At 37.9% G+C, this 25,589-nt stretch overlaps 1 long non-coding RNA gene across 1 annotated transcript in view; it reads left to right on the forward strand.

Annotated features, from left to right (window-relative positions):
- Nucleotides 1-12,808, forward strand: part of LOC111186504 (uncharacterized) — a 194,888-nt gene extending 182,080 nt beyond the window's left edge. Inside the window, exon 4 of the long non-coding RNA XR_016392651.1 lies at nucleotides 12,447-12,808. This is a non-coding gene — a long non-coding RNA (uncharacterized LOC111186504). The remainder of the gene's footprint in view (nucleotides 1-12,446) is intronic.
- Nucleotides 12,809-25,589: the final 12,781 nt, after the last annotated feature.

Here is a 25,589-nt window from a genome sequence, read left to right on the forward strand (position 1 = left end):
TCTGTTGCTGTGTACAAACTACCCCCAGAACTTAGTGGTGGAAACGGAAATCGTTTGCTGATGCAGTTTCGTGGCTCAGGAAATCAGGCAGGGACGGCAGGGGAGGCTCCTCTCCACCCTCACCCCCATGAGAGCTGGGGCCTCCACCGGTGACTCAGTGGGCTGGAGTTGGCTTGGACAGGGCACTTTGCGGCCTCAGTCCTGGCTGTGGTCCTTGGGCCTTGTCCACATCCAAGATGGCTTTTTTTTTCACTCACATGTCTAGAACCTGGCTTGAGATGGCTAGAATGCCTGGCTCTGGCTGGCCTTCTCTCCCCATGTGGACTCTCAAAATACCCAGGTCCAACTTCTTGACAATGTGACGGTTTCAGCAGCTGGATTTCCCACACAGTGGCTGGCTTTTCCCAAAGCAAGGCTTTCAGGAAGCAAGAAGTGGAAGTTGCCAGTGTCACAAAGCCTGGCCTGGAAACTGATGTAACATCTCTTCTGCCATATTCTTTGAGTAAAAGCAGTCACAGAGCCAACCTCGATTCAAGGGCCAGGGACATGAACCTCAGAATTCAATGAGAAGAGTCTCAAAGAACTATGTGGTCATCTTTAATCCACCGCAAAACCTAAAGCTATCCAGATAGACAGGACATATAATCTCTGGATTCTTCTCTCATTTGAAAACACAAGAAATGTTCCAGGTGCTCTGTGAATTAAAGGTGAAATGTCAAGCACAGATTTGTCTAAGGATATTGTATGTATATGCTCAGAATGTACATACATTTATTTCAATAAATATATTTTAATAAGGAGATAATTCTGGTTAATGTTTATATCTACATGACAGACTCATTCTAACAAATAACCTATCAGCAAATTTTGGATACTTTGGAAAACAGTCACCCAATAGATTAATGCAGTTTACCTGTGCTGTTATAAATCATATATTCCTCTGTACCTTATTCATATTCATCTCTTTTCTTGAAATATATTACTTACATTCATACTTGATTTGCTCCCTAAAATGTCTATCTAGCCACCAAAATCCACGTCTTCCATTAAGTCTTTCCCATCCCCAAGTCATGTATTTCCTTTCTTCTAAGCTTCCGTAATTTCTGGAGGCTTAGAAGAAAGAAATTTTCAGGTAAATTTTAGACCTGTCTTACGATTCTTCACATACGTTACCTTGGATTAAAGCTATTTATTTACTCATTGTCTTTTCCCTGCTGATAAGCTCCTAGGAGGTGGGACTGTTTCTCATTTATTTTTCCCCCTGATGCCCTTCTTAGCATGGTATCCTGCCCAGAGTAAGTGGTGGAGAAGTATTGGTCAAGATAAATAATTGAAAGACTAATACATAAGGATTTCTGTTGATTGTGCTAGTTTTATAGAAAGATCCATTATTCTAAAAGATGTGATAAATTGAGCACTTAGCCTGGACAGAACAATGGTAAGTGCTTACGTACAACATCCATTCAGCATTATTAAATGAGGGCCCTGGTACTTGCCTAAACATTATGCTGGGCAAACAACTGAATGCGGCTTCCCCACTCAAGGCACACTCATTCTAGTGGAGAAATTGGACACCACACAAGGAAGGGGATAACCATTTAGTAGAATTGTGGTAAGGGCTATTAAAGAGAAGCACAGTATGCTAGGAGAAGATAGAACATGGAGGTGACTTTTGAGGTGAATTTTAAAGGATGATCAGTAATTAACGAAAAGATAAGGGAGTGGCGTTCCGGGACCTGACGGGGAAGGATGCATGGTCTGTTGGAGAATGGAGAGTAGTAATGTTTCTGCTGAGATCTGAAGGATATATAGGAGTTGACCAGGTGTATAGTGGAGGAAAATAATATCAGGCAGAAGAAGCAGCTTGTGTAATGTATCTGAGGTGGGAAAGAGCAGAATTAAAAGAAATTGAGTGACAAAGTGACAAAGGCAGGACTTAAATTCAGGCTCTCAGATCCAAAGGTCAGAGCTTTTATGTGAAAGAATATTTGCAAGTACCATTCCTGCTTAAGCTTAGGTGTGGACTAGTTCATATGTTGGACACGTGAGTTACATTTCAGGTCCATTAAGAGCAAACTATGTCTTCTCTATGCTCGACGTGGCTTCTCCACACCTCTCCAGTCACATTAGAAATAGGGACATTGTTAGAGAAGACATACAAATCACGGCTATTTCCAGACAGCGCTGGGCTCTATAGAGTAGACTGCAACTGTGAGCTGAAGGAAGCATTTCATGGTAGGCGTGAGTGATGACGTCTTCTGAGAAGCCCTTTATCCACACAGTAAAGAAGCAGGCTGTGGTCCTCTCTGCAGTGTGATTGTAGAGTAACAAACTGCATACAAACACACCGGAAACTGCAGAGAGAAGCCTGGCTTAGGAGCCGAAAAGACTCAGACTAAAGTGCTGGTGTGGTTTAATTTAAAATCCTAGCCTAAAATTACTAGGTCTGTGACGCTCTTAGCTTCATTGAGCTTAAGGTTTTTACCTGTAAGAAGAGTGTCATAATCCTTACTCTAAGAGGCTACTGTGATGATTAATAAGACATTGTAAAATGACTGCACTCTATCAGACACTCTATAAATGATAATTAATATTGCTGTTATTACTATTTCTATTGTACATTTTGCATCCTTTGGTTGCCAGAGCAGGAATAATGGCTGTATAAACATTGACTTACTTCCTTTCCTCTATGTAGCATCTGTGTGTGGTAGACAGAATAATGGCACCCCCAAAGATGGCCACATCCTAATACTTGGAACCTATGAACATGTTAAATTACAAAGCAAAAGGGACTTTGTGGATTAATTAGATTAAGAATCTTGAGATGAGAAGATTATACTGGATTATCAGGGTGTAGTCACAAGGGTCATTGCAAGACTGGAAGCAAGTAGATCAGAGTTAGAAATATTGAAAGATGCTACTCTCTGGCTTTGAAGATGGAGGAACAAATTCTCCCCTAAAACTTCCAGAAGGAACCCAGCCATGCCAACACCTTGATTTTAGCCCAGTGAGATCTATTTTGAACTTCTGACCACCCGTACTGTAAAATCATTATTCTAAGCCATTAAGTTTGTGGTAATTTGTTACAGTAGCAATAGGAATGAATACACGACGGGACAAATAATTTTAGCTAGTAAAATTTTTATGTGCAAGCTTTGTGCACAGGAAAGCATCTTTGTTTATATATATGGGCCTCATAAAATCATCTGCTCATAATTGATGATGCTTTTATTGATGAAGAAAAAGCCTGTACCAAACCTAAATTTATCCCAAGAATCACTTTATTTCTCCTTTTCTTTACCATAATATTATTTTTTTCTTGTTCTTTTTAAGAGTAGCCAAAAAATAAAAACAATACGATAGAAAGTCTTTTGAGAAGAAGATTTCCCGAGATGTTTCTATGCCTGGCATGATGGAACTCCCCCAATGACATTTATAACCGGGAAGCACTGAGTTCTTCAAAGTTCACACGGAATGAGAGCCTGGCCTCTAGAGCAGGAGTATGTCATCGGCCATCACCATGACTTTCTGCCAAAATGATGGCTTGCCTGTCTCGGGAAGGATATTTTTAGGCAAGAATTTCCAGTATAATCTACTCCAGTAAACGTGAGATTTTAGAAGTTTTTGGTGATTCTGCCTTATCTTGGTACTGAATGGATTAGTAATAAAATCATTTAAAAATGGATTTTTTTCTGTCCCTCCATCCTGTCTTATTGTTTTCTGTCCCTCCATCCTGTCTTATTCTTTCCCTCCATCCTGTCTTATAGCCATCTGATCTCCCACTTAAAGCCATTTACTCTGCAGCAAATAGCAGAGCATTTTCACTTGGCTGTATATGTCTTTGATGTTCCTGTTTGTTTATGCATTATGTCAGGAAGTAAAATTTAAAACGTTTAACGAGCACCCTTACCTCTGTTGAATAGACATAGAGCCAAAAGAGTATATTATGAAGTTCAATACAGAAAGAGGAGTAAAATTTTAACTTAATACTAGGGCTTTTTGTGTTTTTCTAAAAGTTTATCAACTTTCTGTACCTTATGCTTAGCCTTTAGCGTTTTTAAGACCATGACAACACTATGAAAATAAAATGCCATGCTAAGTTGCTAATGTCCTTGAATTATTGAATGTTTCTCTCGGAACTGTAGTTATTTCTCTGGAAATAAATCACGGCTTTATATGTAGGCTGTCAATACTGCTCCATTTATAAATACTAAAGTATTTCTATTGATGAAGAAAAAATTTGCTTAGAATGGTAGCTTATGCCACATCTATGAACAAAATAACTACTTTAGTTGAAACTTGTAATGACGTCAAGTTTACTACAATAGAATTGAAACTGCTCTAAAATCACATATTCCCTGAGCAGCACTAAGGCTAGAACTGTGACAGACTGTTTACATTTGAGCCCTTTAATAATTTTTATCTTCTTCCTGACTAAACCTGCCTGTAGTATGCAAATAGACTTAACATAGAACATTGCTTCCCTATATAGGGAGGGTGCAAATTACTTTCAAAACAGAGCTGTTGTAAGTGGTTTGGAAAACCTCATTCGTGATTCTGATCTGGGGCTTCCCATATCTCCACTCAAAAAGTGCCTTTTTAGAATATCTATGAGTTTATGGCAAACTTTAAAGCGACTAAACTAGCCTTTCAGTGAGGCATTAGATAATACCAAATGTCATAATCTCAAGAAACTGGAGTGACTCTCTCTAGAAGGAAATAGCCAGAGAATTATCTCAAAGGTGTGATTAAAAAAAAAAAAAGATGCTAGATTATTTCACTTAGCACAATGCCTTCCAATGATATCACTAATATGTGGAATCTAAAAAATACAACAAACTGGTGACAAAAACAAAATAACAATAACTGGTGACAATAACAAAAAAGAAGCAGACTCACCGATATAGAGAACAAACTAATGGTTACCAGTGGGGAGAGGGAAGGGTGGAGGCTCTAATATAGAGGGTTAAGAGGTCCAAGCTACTAGGTATGAAATAAGCTACAAGGATATATTGTACAACATGGGGAACATAGCCAATATTTTATAATAAATACAAATAGAGTATAACCTTTAAGATTATGAAACACTGTTGCACACCTGTAACTTATATAATAATGTAGATAACTATACTTCCATAAAAAAAAACTTAAAAAGGTTAAAAAAAGAAAAAAAGAGGCACTCGATTAGACACTGTCAGTACTCTGCCCATATCCCCTCACCTTTGTCTGTTCAGTGCACTCTGACCAAATTCAAATGCATTTCTCTACCTAGGGGCTTTTTCCACTTTGTAGAGCTCACTTTGCTGCCCACAGGCTAGGCTGGGAGAGGCAGGGAATTAATGTCCTGCCTGGAAACAGCCTTTGGTTTGTGACTGACAGAGACTGGTATACAAATAACCCAGCTCCATCACCCTCAGGTGAGATAAATCTGAGGCATGTTTCTACACTGGCTCACAGCCTTCTCTAGAAGGGTTAACCTCTAGTTACCAACAGTGGAATCTTGCTTTGTAAAAATCCTTTTTCACCTGTTTTTTTTTTTTTTCCTATCTCACTCCTCTACTTCCCTGTTGGAATTACCTTCAGTATAAACCACCACCTAGGCTCCTGGAATCCATTTCTAGCAAAGGAGTACATACATTTTGATAAACAACTTCTTTTTTTGTCCACCCAGTTTTATTGAGATATAATAATTAACATATAACTTTGTGTGCGTTTACAACATAGTCATTTCAAACACATGTATATTGTGAAATGATTACTATCATAAGGTTATGTAACTACCGTTTTTTCCTTGTAGTGAGAACATTTAAGATCTATAGATTTACTCTCTTAGCAACTTTCAAGTACATAATACAGTATTGTTAACTATGGTTACCATGCTGTACATTAGATGCCCAGTACATACTGTCTCTTCTTACTGTCCTGAAAATATGATTGCCCGTTTGACTCTAAGTAAGATTACATTTATTATTTGGTTTGGGGCTCTTCTCTAAAGTTATCTTCAGATACTTAAATATCTGTCTTTTAGCTTCCTGATGATTTCCATTTTTATTATTTCCTTTCTTTCAGCCCTATCAGAAGAGAAAAATGTTCAAGGCAAACATGTTGGCTGGAGTTGGTTGGCTTGGGCTATAACGTACTATCTAGAAGTTGATTATCCCAGGAACACAGTTGATTCAACACGGCAGGTTTTACTGGCAGCACATTAAATTTAGGTATCTATCTGCACCAAGTTCTATAGAATTGCCCAGTGTGGTGGTGTTTGAGTTGACGTTCCAGTGACTGGAGTATTATACTGATGAGATGAATAGTTTAGTCAAATTGCAAACTCAGGTGTAAAGTGTATGGCATTTCTGACATTCCTGGGAACTGTAAACATACTTAAATTAAGTGTAAATTCTAATTATTTCTTAAAAGTGATATTTTTAACTTGCTTTAATTTTCCATCATGAACATTTAAAAGATGTTTGAAGAGCTATGTAAATTAATACCAGCCTGTCAACTCATGAAATCTTGCTGAGGTCAAGTGAAAAACTTACAATAAGCATTAAGGATACAGTTACCACTGCTATACTGCAGTATTTTTTTAGGAAGCCAAAGGATACATTATTATGTCAGAGTGGTTGTAGCATTGAATGGTTAAGGACAGGTATACATTTTAGGTCCTGATAAAAGTCTTTGCTTCACTTAACTTGGATTAGATTACTGACCTAAGGTAATTGGTTACATTTTTTTAAAAAAATATAGAATAATAAGCCCTAGTAACAAATCATTAAAGGGAAAAAAATTCCATTTTGCAATGGGAATAAAAGCAACATAACATTTAAAATGTTTGGAAAATAGACATAGTAGAAAGTAGATATCCATGAGTAAACTGGCTTAAAATTGATTTGTTTCTGTTATGGTTACAAATAGGAGAGCACTCTAAAAATATATAGAATTGTGTTAAGTGTATAAATTGTGTTAATGTTTTGGCTGGAACACAGGACTCTTGTAGTCTTTCAGTCAGCTGTTTCCAGGGAAGCACAATCCTGCTGTTGGAAAGGGAAGGGGGAGCCAGTTAGAGCCCTTGCAAAAAGTGGTGAAGCAGGACAAATGAGGATGGTAGCCATGGGGGAGATAAGCGGCCACAATGCTGGTGGTGCCCACTGGGATTTGTTAAGTGTTGCTGAGTGGCGATTAAACAGACCAGAGGGAAAAGACCATTTTCTCTAAGATTACCCCACTGCCTAAATCATGGTAATGCTTATAGCAGGCCCACCTGGCTGATCTTCTGAAGCCCTTCCAGGGGTTCATACTTTGGGGAATACTGGGAGACAGGACTGTTTTAAATGGAGCTTTAGATACAGCTAACAGATTCTTCAAGCCTTAGTTTTTCTTATCCATAAAATAATTATAATTTTCCTACCCACTTCCAGGGGAGTTGTGAAAACCAAATCACTTAATCCATGTTAAAAGGCTTTGAAAATTGTCAAGTGCTATTAATTATAAGATGGTATGATGATGACATCTTAATGCATACCATATCCATTATCTGTCAGGCACACTGATGCTTAATCCTTAAAACAACCCTATGAAGTAGGTAATATTATTATAATCATCCCTATTTTATAGATAGAAATGAAAAAACAGAGAGACTAAGTAATTTTTCCAAGGTCACAGTGAGTGGTAGAGCCCAGAATCAATCCTGCACAATAGGCTCTCAGAACCCATGAACCTCTACAATCCACTGCCCCCTGTTCATGGCACACTGTTCAGTGATGAGACGACAGTGACGACAAGGATGACAGAGATGAAGCTATTGATGGCGATTATCTAATCTAGAAAATTGTTTTGGGCCAAAATATAGCTGAACACCTGATAAACTGACACAAGAACTGACTCTCTTGTAAGTTCTAAAATCGATTTTTACAGTGAAAGGAGATAATTGGGAAAATACCCTCAGATAAATTTCCCCTCCTTATTTCCCTTATTCTGATGTATAGACACATATACATTATAAAACCGTAACATTCAGAAGGATCTTAGAGGTCAAGAAGTTCTGACATTTCAGCAAATAGATGTATTACCAACTAGGCTACTAGAACCCTACTTCACTAGAACTGCCATTGGGTCTTTGGAAGAGGGATGGCTCAGGTTTCACTGCCACATACCCATTCCTTTTTTTCCCTGGAGAAAATGTTAATATTCTTGGGGGAGGTATAGTATTAAAAGTTTTAAACTTTTATAAATTAGCACAAATGGAATTTCTCGGTCAAGTTTTTCATGTCACAGCTAAGAAGGGAACAGTCCCCTGTTAGAAAATATATGTGAACTTTAAAGTGTAGGAAAAGCCCAATTTTAAATCTTTGTCCGAAGATGGAAGCCTTGGGTAGACAGGGGGCAGCCCACAGGCATGGGTGATGGGGTCAGGGAGAAAATACTAACTAAAAGCCTGGAGGATTGTGAAGGGGTTGGAGAAGGTGCCACCAAAGCAAACTTCACATTTGGGGAGCTTTGTGTGAATTGGCATCCTTTAATATTCACGGATGAAGACAGAGCAGACTTTGGATGCTTGTGCTGGCAAAATGGAAAACACATGACAGACATGATTAAAAGAGCCAAGAGTCATTTGGCTTTTCAATATTCCATTAGGGAAGGAGAATATTTTATGATGTGTTTCTTTCTCTGTTAGACACTTCTGATTGTAAGAAGAGAGATCTGCTCAAGTTACTTCTAGAAAAAAAAAAAAAAAAAAAGAGTGTTATTTAAGAACATACCAGATCTGGAACTTGAACAGGAAAGGTGTAAAAAGCTAGAGCTATTCTGGGGTTTCTCACCCTCCTCAACAGCACCTGTGCTCTGTCTTCCATCTGCCTTCTCACAGCTTCCTAAGGCCACATGACTCATGCCTCTGCTCTGTAGGCCCTGCTAGCTTAGCTTCTCTGCTAACTGCCTCATTCTTACAATGTTTCCTATTACACATTATAAAGACAGGGAAGCTCAGGGACCATGCTGCCATACCAATTTTCTTTGTAAATTGCTGGCCAACTTATGGATTGACTATCCTTGGGCTGGGTAGGTGGGGAAAGAAAAGTGGAAGCACTTGGTAAGAAACATGTATACCAAAGGGCTGCCCCTACAGGGAACGAGAACAATTTATGACCGGTAGAAAAAGTGTGGCCAAATGAGGTACTATGATTACATAATGTTTCTTGACATCAGTCAACATCTGTGTTTAAATTATGGAGATAAAATGTATTCATGCATAACTAAATCCGTAAGTATAACCTCAAAACTTCAAAGGAAAACATTTAAATATATAATTAGAGGTTGAAACTGCAAGAGGAAAAATAAAGCATTAGATCTCATGTTTTAAGTGAATGATTGATCATCATTTTACAGGGATAATAAACAGATTATTTCCTATAGAGCTTTAGGATTAGCTGGTGTTATGGACTGAATTGTGTCCCTCCAAAGTTCATATGTTGAAGCCCTGACCCCCAAAGTGACTGTATTTGTAGATGGGGTTTTAATGAGGTAATTAAAGTTAAATGAGGTCATGTGGGGGGTGGGCCTTAGGACCGATGTCCCTAATTAGAAGAGGAAGAGACCAAGAATGCACATCCAAAGAGAAAGGGCCTTGTGAGGGCAAGAAGATGGCCACCTGCAAGCCAAGGAGAGTGGTCTCACCAGAAACCAACCCTGACAACACCTTGATCTTGGACTTCCAGCCTCCAGAACTGTGAGAAAATTAATGTTTGTGTTTAAGTTACCCAGCCTGTGACATTTTGTAATGGCGGCCCAAACCAGCTAATACAGTTGGGTTGACTTTTCATGGGTCTGATGTTTATTACATTCTGCCTAATAGAACAGCAAACTTACCAGATTTGACAAGTCCTGTAACATCAACATAGCTAAGTGATCTTATGGGGACACATTTTTTTTAGTATATCATACTCAGCTTATTTCAGAAGGTTGCGTTAATATGCAGAAACATAAATACTGATTATACCTATCATTATTTTATAGGTAATGGCAATACAGTCTTTGCTTATCTATCAGTCTTGCTTATCTATCAGTTTCTATTTCTCACTGGGCCAATAGAAAAAGTTCTATACTAAAGCAAAAACAGAAATTGGTTTCCTTTTACACATGGAAAACCAAGGGATGCTATTTCTTCTTGATTAAAGATAAATTCATTCCGTTATTTCTAACGCATTTTCAGAACAGGATTCATTCCGTTACTTCTAATGCATTTTCAGAACAGGATACATAAATCAAACACCTGAGTCCTCTTACTAAATCTTCCTATACTCTCACTCCCAGACTCCATCAACCTGGGGTAAAAGAAGGTCATACCAATGGTCGTATTTAATAGTCCGGCTGAGTCCTTTCCAGGAATTTTGGGGAAGCTTACTTTCACTTACCTCGAAATCCCCCTTCAATTGTTGTTAATGTTTTTAAATGTGACATTAAATGTTAATATATTTAAATATTAAAAAAGGACCTCTATTTTTCAGAGATATATACAGAAATATTTATAGATAAAAGGATAAAGGATAATATGCTTGGAATTTGCTTCAAAATCCAGGGTGGGTTGAGGGATGGGAGCTATAGATATAACAAGTTTGGCCATGAGTAGAGAATTTTTAGGCTTTGTGGTTGGTGCAGGAAATGTATTATACAATTTTCTAAAATCTTGTATAAATTTGAAAAATTTCATAACAAGTTAAATAGTTTTTCTTTGCAGAGCAAGAAACCTCAGGGGTATGATAGGTGTGCTCTGAAAGGGCATTGCTAACTCATCAAGGCCATCATTGTATATTGCATTTCCAAGTTGCGACCTGAAAAATCTGCATCCCTGTATTACTTGCTCCTGTCATACTAAGGCAAGGCTCTTCAGCTTCTCTCCAGCAATCACCTGACTGAGGTTATGATCTATTACCAGTGACAGGTCTTTCATAACATTTCACCTATCCTTAGACTTTACCTCACTCTTAGAAATACAGCTCTTTTTCTGTGTGTTAGGCTTTTTTAGTTCATAAATTTCACCATTCTAGGATAGAAGTATCAGTTCACTGACAGCACATCTTACTGTTCTCAAAATGATTTCTCTTTGCTGAATCTCCTAACCATCCCTACTTCCTGTCCTCCCTCCTCCACCTTCAGTAAGTATTGGGCAAAGCTTGTGGTCCTTGATTCTCTATAACTAGAACGTACATCCATTCCCTCTAGTATTCTCTCTGGAGAGAAGGGCTGACCTTTATTGCCCAACTTCTTAAAGATAAATCCTTATCTCTCACTCAATATAAGAGCCCTCATTCAAAGCTCCTATTGGCCCCATGCCACGCAGCCCCACAATTCATTTATAGTTATCTGAATTCTTAGTGTCTACATGCACACACACACACACACACACACAGCAATACAATGCTTCTAAAATCTTTCTGACTGTGACTCTTGGTCAATCCAATTATATATGATCCATGGACTGAGTGACACATTTGGAGAGACTGATATTCTGGGTAGCTACTGGTGATACCTCCACAAAAATAGACTCCTACCAACTAAAAGTTAGTTCTGGATTGGTTTTGGAATGGTCCTGGTGTCAGGCTTGTAGGCACAGCCTAATCGTTTTGGGGTACTAGAATTTAAGAATGACTTTCTTCTTTTCTCTAAGAACATGATGTTCTTTGGAGACAGAGGAAGCATTGGGGATGGAGCAGACAGCTTCCCCTGAAAGACCATATGTTCAACATTGACATGGAGGCTGGTATGGTTAAGAGTGGGTGGAGTGCACTGTCATATCAAGCTGGCATCCGTAACCCCAAAGAACAGGCTGTGGCCTTGATGACAGAATTATGCTGCCAGCCTTCCTTCTCTCAAGCTTCCCCTGTGGCCTTTGAAAATGTCTACCTTGCTGAGGTTTATTCAGGAGACAAGACAATTTCCTAGTAACAACTGAATTCTAGAAATGGAAATTAAAGCCTCATTATATGCATTAGAAATGATTAAATTTACTGAACATCCTTCCAAGGAGAAGTTTGTTTCTGACTCATAACTAGTACTTTTTTTCTTTGATTATTCATCCCTAAGAGAGGGGACCATTTAAGACTCATGAAACTTTAATCATACTCTGGTACACATTATTTGGCTATAAAGTAGCTTCTTAGTGGGTGGTGTAAAAGAGTGGGAGAAGCGTGGTTAAGAACATTTTCCTATGAAAGAACAATATTTCTTTCAAGGATGCATGCAGTTGGAAAAAGATTTCAGGAAAAATATGGCCTGGCTTTACATGATAAACTCCCTGATAGATGGTTTCCTTCCTGAAAGTAAAGATCCTTGATGAACCTAGCCCACGCCTTCCCGTGGTGGTAATCTTAGCTGGTGTCTAAGAACATTTATAGCCAGATAGTTCTTCCTCATAGCTAACCTCCCTTTCTTCCTTATTTCCTTTTTTTTAGGCCTGGAGGAAATGGAACCCTCTAGTCACTCTTCTTCATTCAAATAACTGAAGGCAGTTCTTTTGTATCCAAGGTAAATAACTAAAATTTCTTAAATGCTTACTTAAAGGGCTTGTCTTCTAATTCTTTTATTGTTTTTACCTTTTTTTTTTCTTGGACCCTTAATTGGTTTTTATGTGTACTTGTAAATTATAAGTTGTAAGACCCCAAATAGACAAAACACATAGCACTCTAAGTCCTGAATAATGCCTAAAGGAGTGAATAATTTCTCCTTCCTGTTACATTATCTTTAAGTAATGCATTGAAATTTATAGTCAGCATCGTGATGCTTGATTTTCTGCTACAATCCTGGGAAGCCAATAACATGAGTCCCATAAACTTTCTGAGTACTTGTGTATTCAGATTTTAAAATTCTGATTTGCCTGCTGATTTTAATCTGTTAATTCAAAGGATGATTATTTTCTTTTTAAGAATATAATCTGTTATTTTTTTGGTAAAAATCAAGTTTATTCTCCTGAACATTAGTATTAAAGCTGGGAATTAGAATTTAGGCATTTTATTACTGTCTCTTTAAACTCATTTCAGACTGTGAATCTTGTTGACCACACCACTATAAGGGGATAGATGGAAAACCTAAAAATCTCTTCATGACAAAGATGAGCCATCAGGTTTTAATTGTGATATTATTTTGTTTCAGGCAATGTGATTTGCTAGGGGAATATTTAAGTGATGCTGTAATCAAAGAAATACAACCCAACCCAAATATAATTTTGTAAAGTGACAGAATCTATATTTCGTTTCTTATGATGTATCATACTGTCAAGCTGGATATCCAAACTCATTTCTTCCACTCAACATAGCTGCTTTGGTGCCCCTTTCAAATTTGCGTTGAAAATTCTCCACCATTAGCCTTTGTTACTCTTATTCATTCCTATCTTTTAGTACTTAAATGTTCTTTAGTCCAAGATAGTCTTTTTTAAAAATTGCTCCCAGAAACAAAAGGTTCCTATTGGCTTTACATTAAATTTTAGTTAGCATTTCTCATTTTCCTTTTGATCTTTTCTCTGAAACCTTGACTTGAATCAGAGATCAGGGTAGAAACTAAGCATACATGAGCTGTTTTTTTGTTTTCTTCTTTTTGAAGACAAGATATTAGCTCAGACACTTGTGCACAACATTCCCTTACAAGCTATAAAGTTGCCTCAGTCTTATTCCAGGGAAGACAGATATGAACTATAGATGTGATTTTGTATGTACCGGAATTCTCTATTTTTGACCTTTTGGAAACATCAGTAAAATAAGAAGTGCAGGCTAGTAATACGTGTGAATATGGTATTTATCTTTCTGATACCACAATCTAGAGGCCTGACTACACATTTCCAGAGCCATTTGGAGCACTGGGACCAATGCTATGGGAAGTCATCTATAGATGCAGAATGCACAAGTTCACTATCGTTAGTAACATAGAGCACCCGTTAGTATGGCACTCCACTCATCACAAGCCCATTCACATCCATTCTATCTTCTGATCCTCATAACATTCCTATGAAGCAGGTCGGGTGACCCCCAGGTCAAGAGGTCAGAAAAATTAAGGGACTCTTCCAAGTTCAGTCGCTAATAAGTGGCTGAACAGTGATTCAAACACTGTCCAGTGTCCTTCCAATTAGACTTGAGCCTCTCACAAGAGGCTTTTTAAAAAAATTTTTTTAATTGAAGTATAGTTGATTTACAGTATCATGTTGGTTTCAGGTATACAGCACAGCAATCCAGTTATATATATATATATACACATATATGTCTATTCTTTTTTCAGGTTATTTTCCCTTATAGGTTATTATAAAATAACCTTCTGCTATATAGTAAGTCCTTGTTGGTTATCTATTTTTTATATAGTAATGTATACATGTCAACCTCCTAATTTATCCCTCTCCCCACCCCACTTTTCCCTTTGGTAACCATAAGTTTGTTTTCTCTGTTGGTGAATCTCTTTTCATTTTGGAAGTAAGTTCATTTGTATCTTTTTTTGTTTTTTTTTAGATTCCACATATAAGTGGTGTCATATGGTATTTGTCTTTGTCTGACTTACTTCACTTAGTCTGATAATCTCTAGCATCACCTATGTTGCTGCAAATGCCATTATTTCATTCTTTTTCATGGCTGAGCAGTATTCCATTGTACATATATACCACACCTTCTTTATCCAGTCATCTGTCCATGGATATTTAGGTTGCTTCCATGTCTTGGCTATTGTAAATAGTGCTGTTATGAACATTGGGGTGCATGTATGTTTTCGAATCGTGGTGTTCTCTGGATATATGCCCAAGGGTGCGATTGCCAGATCATATGGCAACTCTAGTTTTAGTTTTTTAAGGAACCTCCGTACTGTTCTCCATAGTGGCTGTACCAATTTACATTCCCACCAACAGTGTAGGGTAGGGTTCCCTTTTCCCCACACCCTCTCTAGCATTTATTATTTGTAGACTTTTTAATGATGGCCATTCTGACCAGTGTGAGCTTTGATTTTCATTTCTCTGATAATTAGTGATGTTGAGCATCTTTTCACATAAGAGGCTTGTTAACATAGCTCACAGTATGTTATTATTGCATTGAATCCTCTTGATAGGAATTATCTGGGACATTATTTATTAATTCGAACAATACTATGAGATTGGTGATGAGTAGTGATGCCTCCTTCACAGAGATAGAAATTATGTCACTAAGTGGTAAAAACGGCTTGTCCAAAGGTCAAAGAGAAGGCCAGAAATATATTAGAATAGGTTTGTGTTCGCAGAGAATACTGTCCACGTAGGACTAAACTACACTAAGGAAACTAATTTATGAGAATTCAGAATCCCATCAAACTCAAGGGTCTTCATTGTCAGGCATTTACATGTCATTTGAGCCAAAAAATACACCTAGTAAACTGGAGATTGACATTTGGTTGATATCAGAATTAATTGATGTTTACAACCTGAATATATGGTGGTGGGCTGTGTAGCAGCCCCATTTACACGCTTTTCAAGTATGGAGTCAGCGCATAGTAACTGTCAAAGAGTTCAGGGCTGGTGGCGAGATTCCAGGCACTGTTCCAGCTAAGCTTTCTGGTTGTTGATACCCTCAAGTACTGCTAAGGAGACGATTCCTGATTTTACGTAGTTTCCTCAGTGATCAGGGAGAAGAGCTGTGCTGTATGTCCCCAGATGTTGGCTAAAACCATTGGTGCAAAGTAATCCTTGTTAACTTGGATGTTAATTGACTTCGTGGAGTTGTCTCTCAACCACGTGAAGATTTAAGACTGAGTATGAAAGTGTTCAGGAGAATCTAGACTACATTATAAATATTTTTGTGTAAAAACAATGAGTAAATAATTTTAATTACTTTTTTTAAAACTTATTTATTTATTATTTTATTTTTGACTGCATTGGGTCCTCACTGCTGTGCGCGGGCTCCCTCCAGTTGCGGCGAGCGGGGGCCAGTCCTCATTGCGGTGCGCAGGCCTCTCACAGCGGTGGCTTCTCTTGCTACTGAGCACGGGCTCCGGGCGCATGGGCTTCAGTAGTTGCGACACGCGGGCTCAGTAGTTGTGGCTTGTGGGATCTTCCCAGACCAGGACCCGCACCCACGTCCCCTGCACTGGCAGGTGGACTCCCAACCACTGCACCACCAGGCAAGCCCAACTTTTTAATAGAATTTTGGCCCATTACAGCAACAGCCTTGTAAATTAAAATTAAAATCCATAATTGAGTTACTAATTAAGATTTGTGATCTTAAGAGGAAATCTTATTTTATGTACTGTTTTGAGACATAAAAAACATTAAGTTCCACAATGTTTTAAAGTTGGTTAGATTTATAAGAAAAATTTAATATTCAAGGGAATTTTATTTATTTCAGAGAAGAAAGCACCTGAAAAGGAAGTGAAATATAAAATGCAGTTAAAATTTTTTGAACTAAGTTTTTAAAATGGGAACGCTTTCAAAGTGTTTTTTTATTAAATTTGCTAGACATAGAGTAATAACATTTGGCTAAACTTAAAAGCTTAAGAAATAACTAGATTTTTTAATCTAAAACTTTAATAAGTATTTATTTTTTAAACAAAACTAAACCTCTGAACATTTTTTTGCTTAGCACAAAAATCACTCTCATGGGTAGCATAAAAAGTTCATTAACACTGCATTGTATAATACTATATGAAATCTATTTATTTTAGTATTTTTTTCTTAACTTTTTCTTCAAGTATTTCCAGTTTGTTTGTCCTAGCTCCCTAAGAAAAATCTGGAGAAGACTTTGGTGCTTAATAAGCATGCAAAATTTCACCATACTGAAAAGAATTACTGAAGCCTGTCACTAAAATGATAGCTCCCTTGAAAACATCATTGTGAGTCAAGGAAGTCTGATTCAACTCAAATAGCAACAAGGGACACATAAGGAATGAGTGACTTGCCCTGTCCATCAAATCAATCTCTATAGGCCCACCCAGCCCCTTTCACACATTCCACACAGATGTACACGTATCTCTCACAGGGGTGGCCACCCATATTGAGATCTCAGAATCTCATCTAATTTCAGTTTAGCTTATAAATCCAGGGTTTTGTTGGTGAAAACAAAACATATGAGAATGCCCAATAATTGTGAAAGAGTTATGTTTCAGGAATTTTTTTAATTTTCAAATTCCTTGTTCCATTTTAATTATGCAAAACAAGTTCTTTCGTGGAAGGGGAACATGTGGTTTACAGTTCTAGCCTTTTGGCCACAATTTTGGCTTCTATTTGGGAAAGTTTTCAAGCAATGAACTTGTACTGAGTGTCAGTTATATGAGTAAAGAATTTGTAAAGAGCTTCTCCTTTCTGGGACAAACAAGGGGATCCCTGTCTCTCTACCCTGAGTGTGGCGTGTGTGTCTGTGTGTGTGTGTGTAGATGTGCATGCACCATGTGCATGCAAATGTGTTGTTTTGCGGTAAGGGAAACCACCCTTATGAGCCTTCAAACCGAAGGTAGACTTCAGTAGACATTGTGATCTCCCCTTAATTATCCTCTAGTCTTCAAGGAGCTTTCCTGAGACAAAAATAGATGCTCATACTCTACTCTCCTCTTGACACTCATGGGGCTACATGCTAGTCACTGAGACCTTCGCTAATATTGTTGTAAAAAATCCCAACTCCTCCATGATAGTGTCAAAGCAAGAAGTACAGGAACCTCAGGAATGTGGTCTCTTCCTCACTTTCCTCTTCAACATGCCCTGCACGTGCATCTGATTGGCCAAACCGAAAATGAAGATCCTGACTCCAGTGTACTACACCTTTTTTCCTGATGGGTGTGGCCACATCTGGTCTTCGTGCCTACAGATGGTGACCTCTCCCTCTAAATGGTGTGAACCTCTACAGGTGCTATGTACACAGCCCACGTGGGACTTTTCTGCTTATCTTTTTCTTCCAAGTTCAGGAGCAACAGGAAAGGGGTAAATAACAATGGAACAGATGGAACAATTTTTTTTAGGTTCTTTGAGCTAAGTGTGAATTACACTATTTTTGCCATCTTTAATCCCTGGGAAGTCTGCAAAATGAAGACCTATAACATGCTGACAGTGGAGGTCAAGATTTTCCCCACGGAAAGGGTCCCAGGCATTAGAGCTTACCCCGTTTACTGTGAAGGACCATTTTCTTGTCCTCTGTTTTCCTCCCTAGTTTTGTCTTCCACACTTTCTATCTACATGATGATCAGAAAGCTACTAGTTACTATGTAGGTGAAAAAGCTATTGAAGTTACCATGAGAAAGATGTGGTTATACTTCTAATTGAAGGAATGGAATGAGTTTATGCACTTTATTTTTACACCAATGAGGTAAGCCTACATACCTATATTTTACATCGTATTAATACTATGTGACGAATATAAGTTTGAATGTATGTATTTTCTTACTGGTCCTGCTTTCATTACTAGGAAACATTTGTCTCGCTCTTTGGCATTGATGGATCTTTAGGACAAAGAGTTCTTTCCTCCTAGTCTCCAGTTTAATCCAGTCTCTGTTCAGAGGATCTATGAGAGGCACCATGGTTGAAAGTGCTTGGACTATTTCAAGGCTCTCAGTCTGGAAGCTGGAGGCCGCCCTCCACATTTCAGAATTATCCCTCCCATGTGTGGACATGTAATGGTAAAACACTATGCTCAGGCATTAAATGGACTTTAGGAGAAGGGTTCTGCAAAGTGTGTCCTTCTGTTTGTCTAACTTATTAATGAATCCTCTACTTGAAACTTCAAATTATGGAAATACAGGGGGAATTATATAATAATTAATATATAATTATATATATTATATAATAATTAATATATAATATATATATAATAACTCTAATATAATAATAGAGTGGTCTTCATATGAAGTATGCCAGTTTTAATACTTTTTTTCTCTCTATGGTTAAAGCCTTGACAGTATCAAATAAGGTAACTGGATTGACCAATAATCAGGCTACCAGGCATGAAAAATATTGAAGGCATTAAAAGAATAAAATTTATTATAATGGACCATGTAGTTATTGTTTTGGGTTGTTCAGAAAGTCTTCCCATTACCATTTTAAAATATAATGTTACTTTGCCCACTCTTGCCTACCCATTCCTAGTAACCAGCTTCTTAGTCCCTGCCTCAGAGGTAGGGCAGTGACTCAGGCCTGACCCATTTCATTCCTCTGGATTCTGGGATTTGTCCGGCGAAGGGCATGCTATTCAAACCAGGCAGTTAAAAATCTGATCTCTTCTGGCTCATTACTGTTGCTTGACATTTATGGTTATAGATCTATTGTTTTGTCTTGAGCACTGCCTTTGACTTGTTTCAATATACAGATCCTTTTGTTGGGAAGGTAACTCCTTAATTCTGAAACTTAAAGCGAACTCAGTGAATCAAAACTTAACATTGTCAACAAGAGGAGCATGTTGAGGTTGAGGCAGAGAATACGTTGTGGTGGACAAATGATGGGCTTTGAAAGGGGACTGTCCTCCCTGTGCTCTTGAAAACATTCCTTAATGTTTCTAAACCTCACCTGTAGAATGCAATAGTAAAATCTGCCTCACAAATTTACTATGAGGGTAAATAACACAGTCAGAATGTGAAGTCTAACCCACCTGTATGTTAATCCTGATTTACTAGGTTAATCCACACTTACTAGATGGTATAGTCCTAGGGAAGTTTCTTTCCTCTATGAGCCTTAGGTACCTTATTAGTAAGGTGCATATTAACACCCACTTCATAGATGTTTTAAGTATGGAATGAGGTAATATGTAAAAAATGCCTAGTGCTGGACATGGCCTATAGTAAATGCACAACGGTAGCGTTCTATTTTTGTTAAGATCTCTGAATAACTAAGCACAGTGCCTCAAACATTAGGTGCCCAATAAATATTTATTTGCTAATCCTTCTCCCATCCTCAGTCACTGAGTATTGGGAAAGAACAGACATTGAGAGAGAGGAAGAGAGTCAGTGGTGAGCTGAAGCTGGCTGGCACCAACTTGCAAGAACCAATTGTTAACTTTGCAAAAATTTGTGAGTCAGTTTTTAAAGACTTTCATAATTAAAAATTGAACTATATTAACCTACAATTAAGTAAGTTAAAGTTAAGGGCAATAAGTACTAAAAACTCATCCCTTTCTAATTGTTTTACTACATTTTACTATTATCTATGTTTTTGAGGTTATTTATACTTACTGTCTCTGTGTGGGGCAAATATAATGATGTGTTACTACACACTGATCCCAGTTCCATGTTCAGTGACATCATGTTGGTAGCTTGAAATCAGCCTCGTCAATAGTCTTTACCCTGTGGAAACTGGCAAATGCAGCAAATTAGATTGTTTTTCCCTCCAGAGAGCCAGTGGTTAAATATGCCCTGGCATACTGTGGGAAGGACAGTCACTGACTAGCAGAAAAGGAGACTCCTGTGCTCACAGAACTTCAGAATCTACATCAGGCTGCTTTGGGCTCTGAAATGACAGCTTTACTTAGTAGAAATTTTCCAATCTTTGAAAAAATGGTATTTAAAAACTAAGGCACAGAGGTTACCCCCAGATTCTGATCCAGTGGGTTGGTGAGGGGTACACAATTTGAGTACCATGTCCTATGTGTCATCGAGAAATGAGATCACAGTTGCAAGGAAACACCCATCAGAGGCTGTCTCAGTCACCCTCTGCTTCATTATGATACATAAGAAAGGTAGATGAAAAAAATGTTACCACTTAAAATAAGTCATAGACTTTCTAAATAAAGACTTAGATAATTAGAGCTGAAAATACTTGTAGTTTTAAAATGAGAACAATAACACCCTGTTTCTGTATTGCAGTGGCTGCATTATAAAAATCCAATAGTTATCAGCTTTCAACTGTCATCCCTCATGAAAGAGGAGATAAAGATGAAAAGAGAGGGAAAAAGAGGAGGGGCAAAGAGAATCACTTTCAGAAAGTCAGCAATAGTTTAGAGCAAAGACATCGAAGTCCCTGTTAAGTCATAATTATGACGTTTCGATGATGGAGAAAAAGAATTATGGGTGGTTCTCTGCTAAATATATTCTTAGAGCTATTTACATAATTCAAGGTGTCCACCAGAATAGTAATAAAACACATACAATGTAATAAGAGCAGCTATATTGTAGATAATGAACTATTATTCCTCTAGCGTAAAACATTAGACCCATTAACCACACTCTAATAAGAATTTTTTAAAAAGATAAATGAAAAAAAATTAGACCCAAATATTACCAAAAAATCTGAGTGCACATACAATATTTAAGTTCCACACTGTTCAAATCAAGTCACTTCTTTTAACCTTCATATTGCAGAGAAGTCCATAATAAAGCAAGGTAGGTCCTTCTTCATGTTAGATGTGTTAGGTAATGGAACCAGCAAGTGATGCTTGATGAAAAGTGGCCTACTTTATAGATTACCGAGCTCAGTGATTTCTGAAGGTCGGGGAACATGGTAAAAGTGGCCCCATGCCTTGTGCCCGATTGTATTACTGGAGTTACGGCTATCCAAACAGCACAACTATGCTGTCCACATAATCCTGCTTATATCTTTAATAGAACTGCCATTCTATACAGTGAGGGAAGTGTTTTTGGGGTGTTGCCAGCTTTCATGGAATTTTCCAACCTGTGTTTATTCTAGTGAGTGACTGGTATAAGCAGGCCAGGTTGTGATTCTAGAATAAGGTCAAATGTCAGTGAAAGCAGAACCACAAATGGCTTCATCACTGCCCCTACTCTGCCATTCTCTTCAAAAATGTTAATCAGCTACAGATCAAAGACATTTTTTTTTTTTTTTTTTTTCGGTATGCGGGCCTCTCACTGTTGTGGCCTCTCCCGTTGCGGAGCACAGGCTCCGGACGCGCAGGCTCAGCAGCCATGGCTCACAGGCCCAGCCGCTCCGTGGCATGTGGGATCTTCCCGGACCGGGGCACGAACCCGTGTCCCCTGCATCGGCAGGAGGACTCTCAACCGCTGCGCCACCAGGGAAGCCCTACAGATCAAAGACATTTACATGCTCATGTAGAACATAAAATGTATAGATTTATTTTGCTGTGCTGTTGATTGCCTGACGAATTTCATCAATATCCCCGTGCAGGTGCAGAAGTCTGCTCCCCTTCATAATTAATATACTTTTTGGTTAAGTATTGAAGGATACTGATGAGGTTGCAAGATAAATTTTATTCTCATGAAAATCTGTTGTATTTCTTCCAGCTGTCTCTTTCCATTCATGCAAAGTCTTAACACTCAACACTGTTGCCTTCTGTTTCCGCCTACCAGCTCTGTCATGAATCTCTTTGTGACTCTATCAGCAGGAGTCACCCTGACCCTAAAGACGAGGTTGACTGATTTTCATTCCATTATTGGGCTTCTCAGGGACTCCACTATCAGGACCATTGGTGGTGCTGAGTTCTTGCTTCCTCTGGGTTAATACAGTTTATAGAGTATCTCATAGAAGTTCAGTCTTTTGCTAGTACACAAACACACGCATGCACACGCACATGCACACACATGCCCAAGAACAACAAAGGGGACTTGACTGAAAATTGGGAGAAAAGTGCAGGGATTGATGTTGAGACCCACAAACCAAAGTAACTTAAAACTGAATCTTAGCTGTTCCTGTTATGAGAAATCCTTCAGCATTCTACCATGTTATTTGCATATTTATTTGCATATTTTCTCTCTCTTAACTCTCATGTACTTCTCTTTGTTTCTTTTCACTCCCAAATCTTGTTTATTTCTAACACAGCAGTGTTTAGGTCTCCCTCTTGGTACCTAGTCTTCTAATGATCCAACTTTTGTCCCAAGAACCTTATTAAGGTGTCCCCTTCTAAAAAACATCCTGTTACCTCTGTAAGAGAACTCCTGGCTCTAGCTGTTATCATAATTTTTAACCCTACCACATAAGCATGGGTCAATCATACAAAGTCAATAAATAGCTTAATGCACAAGTTGTATGAAGAGTTACATAAATGAGCTTCACCTCTGTGTATATGTGAATATCTGTTCTTGTGTGTAGAAATAGCCGTAGGCAGCACTTTCATTCATAAAAATGTTCATGAAAGTCCCCAGATATTTAGTGTTATAGAATATTGTTGGACCACATTGTACCTTCATCAATCTCTCCTACAACCTTCCTTTCCTTCTTGGGAATATCTGAAACAGAGGAAAAATAATATCTAGCATTACTTGGAGAAGTTCATTTAACAAAACCATAGTAAATGTCATGCACAAAGCATGGACTTCAAAGTTAAACATACGTGCAATTGGATTCTCACTCTGGCTTTGACTTAGCTCCGTGGCCATGAACAAATTGAGCCTTAATAACTCTAAAATTGACGAGCAAGTGTCCATTTCAAAAGATTATGTTAAAAATTAAAATCAAAAAAATGTCAGTAAAATTCTTACCACCATGCCTGGCCTATAGTGTTTAATAAGTATCAGTTATTATTGCTAGTTATATTAAAATATTCAGCATGATGTGGATCAACTATGTAGTGGCAGAGAGAATTCCTCTGAGCCCTCGCTCTGCAAAAGCAGTTATCCTACCTGTGGCATGGCCGCTTTAGTCCTTCCAAGTGGACATGGAAAACTGGGAGGTCACCTTGCTTCTTTGCGTTACATGGCAGCTCTTCACACTGAATCTCAGAAGCAGCCAGGAATGCCTTTTCTCTGCCACCTCCGCCAGACCATCATTCTCCTTTGGAGGGTGCCTCTAGCAAGGACCAGCACTGTCTTCCTTCCCCAGTTACTTCAGAGGCAGGGATGAGGGGATGCTGTTCCTTTCAGTTTCTAGCACAGATGACCTAGTTGCTGAGTAATAGGTGCTAAATATTATTTTCTATTTCCCCCACCATTGCTATTACTGACCCCATTTTTAACCAGAGTCCACTGTCAGTTTCACACACAGTACAGCTGAAAGGTCTCTAGCCCCCAGAATTTCAGCTGCTTTATCATCATTAAAGCAGCTGGCACAGTGGGCTCTCCATATATACCTGCTGAGCAAAAGAGGGTAACGTCTGCTGTGATTGTTCTGATGTCTCCCCTTCCAGGGACTCTCTCTCCCTCCTTGGGCTGACGCCACTCGCTCTCCGCTGATGCCATCCTCCTGTCCTGCTGTTCCCAGGCAGTGCAGGGGAGCTCATTTTGGTTCTTTCCTCCTCACTAACTCTTTTTCTTCCCTGCGTAGCACTGCTGGAGTCGAGTGATTAAAAGTCTTACTCATAGACAACCATAAACCACTGTTCATCTTCGAAATATTATTACATTTATTAGTCCTTTATTTACAATCTCAACACTTGCTGTATGAAAGAAAAAGTTTTTGAAAACTCATAATTGTTTAAAAGGGAAAATCAATCTTTTAAGAATGATTATTCTCTCCTCTGAGCCCTGGTTAGTCTTTTATCTGCTTCTCCAATTATTACATATTATAAGAATCAGTGATACATATTTAATGGCTTTATTTCCCGCTTCTGAATGGTATTCTCCTTAAGGATAATAACCACATCCTCTGCACAATAGCAATCATAATAGTAATGATGTTGATGAAACATCATTGTGGAATATGGAATAGCGATTTCCACTTATTGAGCACCTACCATGCCAATTATTAAAATATCAAAATGTATGTATCAAAATGATCTTTTATGTAGGAGGAAGCTGAGACTTGGATGTGTCAAGGATTCACTCCTGTAAACTCAAAACGTGTTGAAATTCATGTTCTTTTCATTGTCTCTACATTGCCTCTTCCCTACCCATGGGACAGTGATCTGGATCCTGTATATGGTTGTTAACTATTGGCAGAGTCAAAAGGATGCTAGGAAATTTGGACACAGGGTAGGTGAAGAGGATTCTTTACAGATAACCCTTATTAACAAAAATTTTCTCAAATTTGGAAGTAAGACAGAGAGGTAGGATGGGGCAGCATATCTTTTAATATAATACTGGGGCATTGATAGCACTGCTCAAGGATACATAAGTCTAACAAATATTTTTCCCTTAAATTTTCTTTTATATTTTTAAAAATTATTTTGTATTTTGGTCTTTTAAATTTTTGTCTAACATTCTTATATCAATATTATATAATGGATCAGCTTTATATGACATCTAGTCCAATTTAACTTAAAATATTGAAATATATATATACACACACACATGCCTTTCCTTCAAATTTTTATATATGATTATATATAATATATGTTTTATATATTAAATATGATTATATATATTAAGATTTTACATATATGTACTAAGTATCCTTAGTGGATAAGGTTATTCAAGGAATAATAATGGTAAAGACCTTCAGCTGTATATGTAAGGTAATGTTTGTTTTTGTTTATCAAGGGAAAAAGATGGCAAATTTATGTTAGAATAAAATATCAAGTTGATCCAGAATATGCAAGAGCAAAGAGAAGGACAAAATTGAACATGTAAAATGTTAGAAAAGTAAAAATACTACCAACAAAGAGAGACCTCTTCACACCACTATGGAAAGAAAGAACCTGATTTATTATTAAGTATAACAGAGTACATAGCCCTTAAGAGATGACAAAATCACTGTAAAATTTCACACAATTTATACAACAAAGCACATTCAAAGTTCATGGGGAATTGAGGTAGGCATTTACTCTGTTAACTGTTCC

The sequence above is a fragment of the Delphinapterus leucas genome, chromosome 3 (assembly GCF_059928025.1).
Source record: "Delphinapterus leucas isolate spDelLeu-1000000601 "Yukka" chromosome 3, BTC_Dleu_Yukka2, whole genome shotgun sequence".
Taxonomy (NCBI): domain Eukaryota; kingdom Metazoa; phylum Chordata; class Mammalia; order Artiodactyla; family Monodontidae; genus Delphinapterus; species Delphinapterus leucas.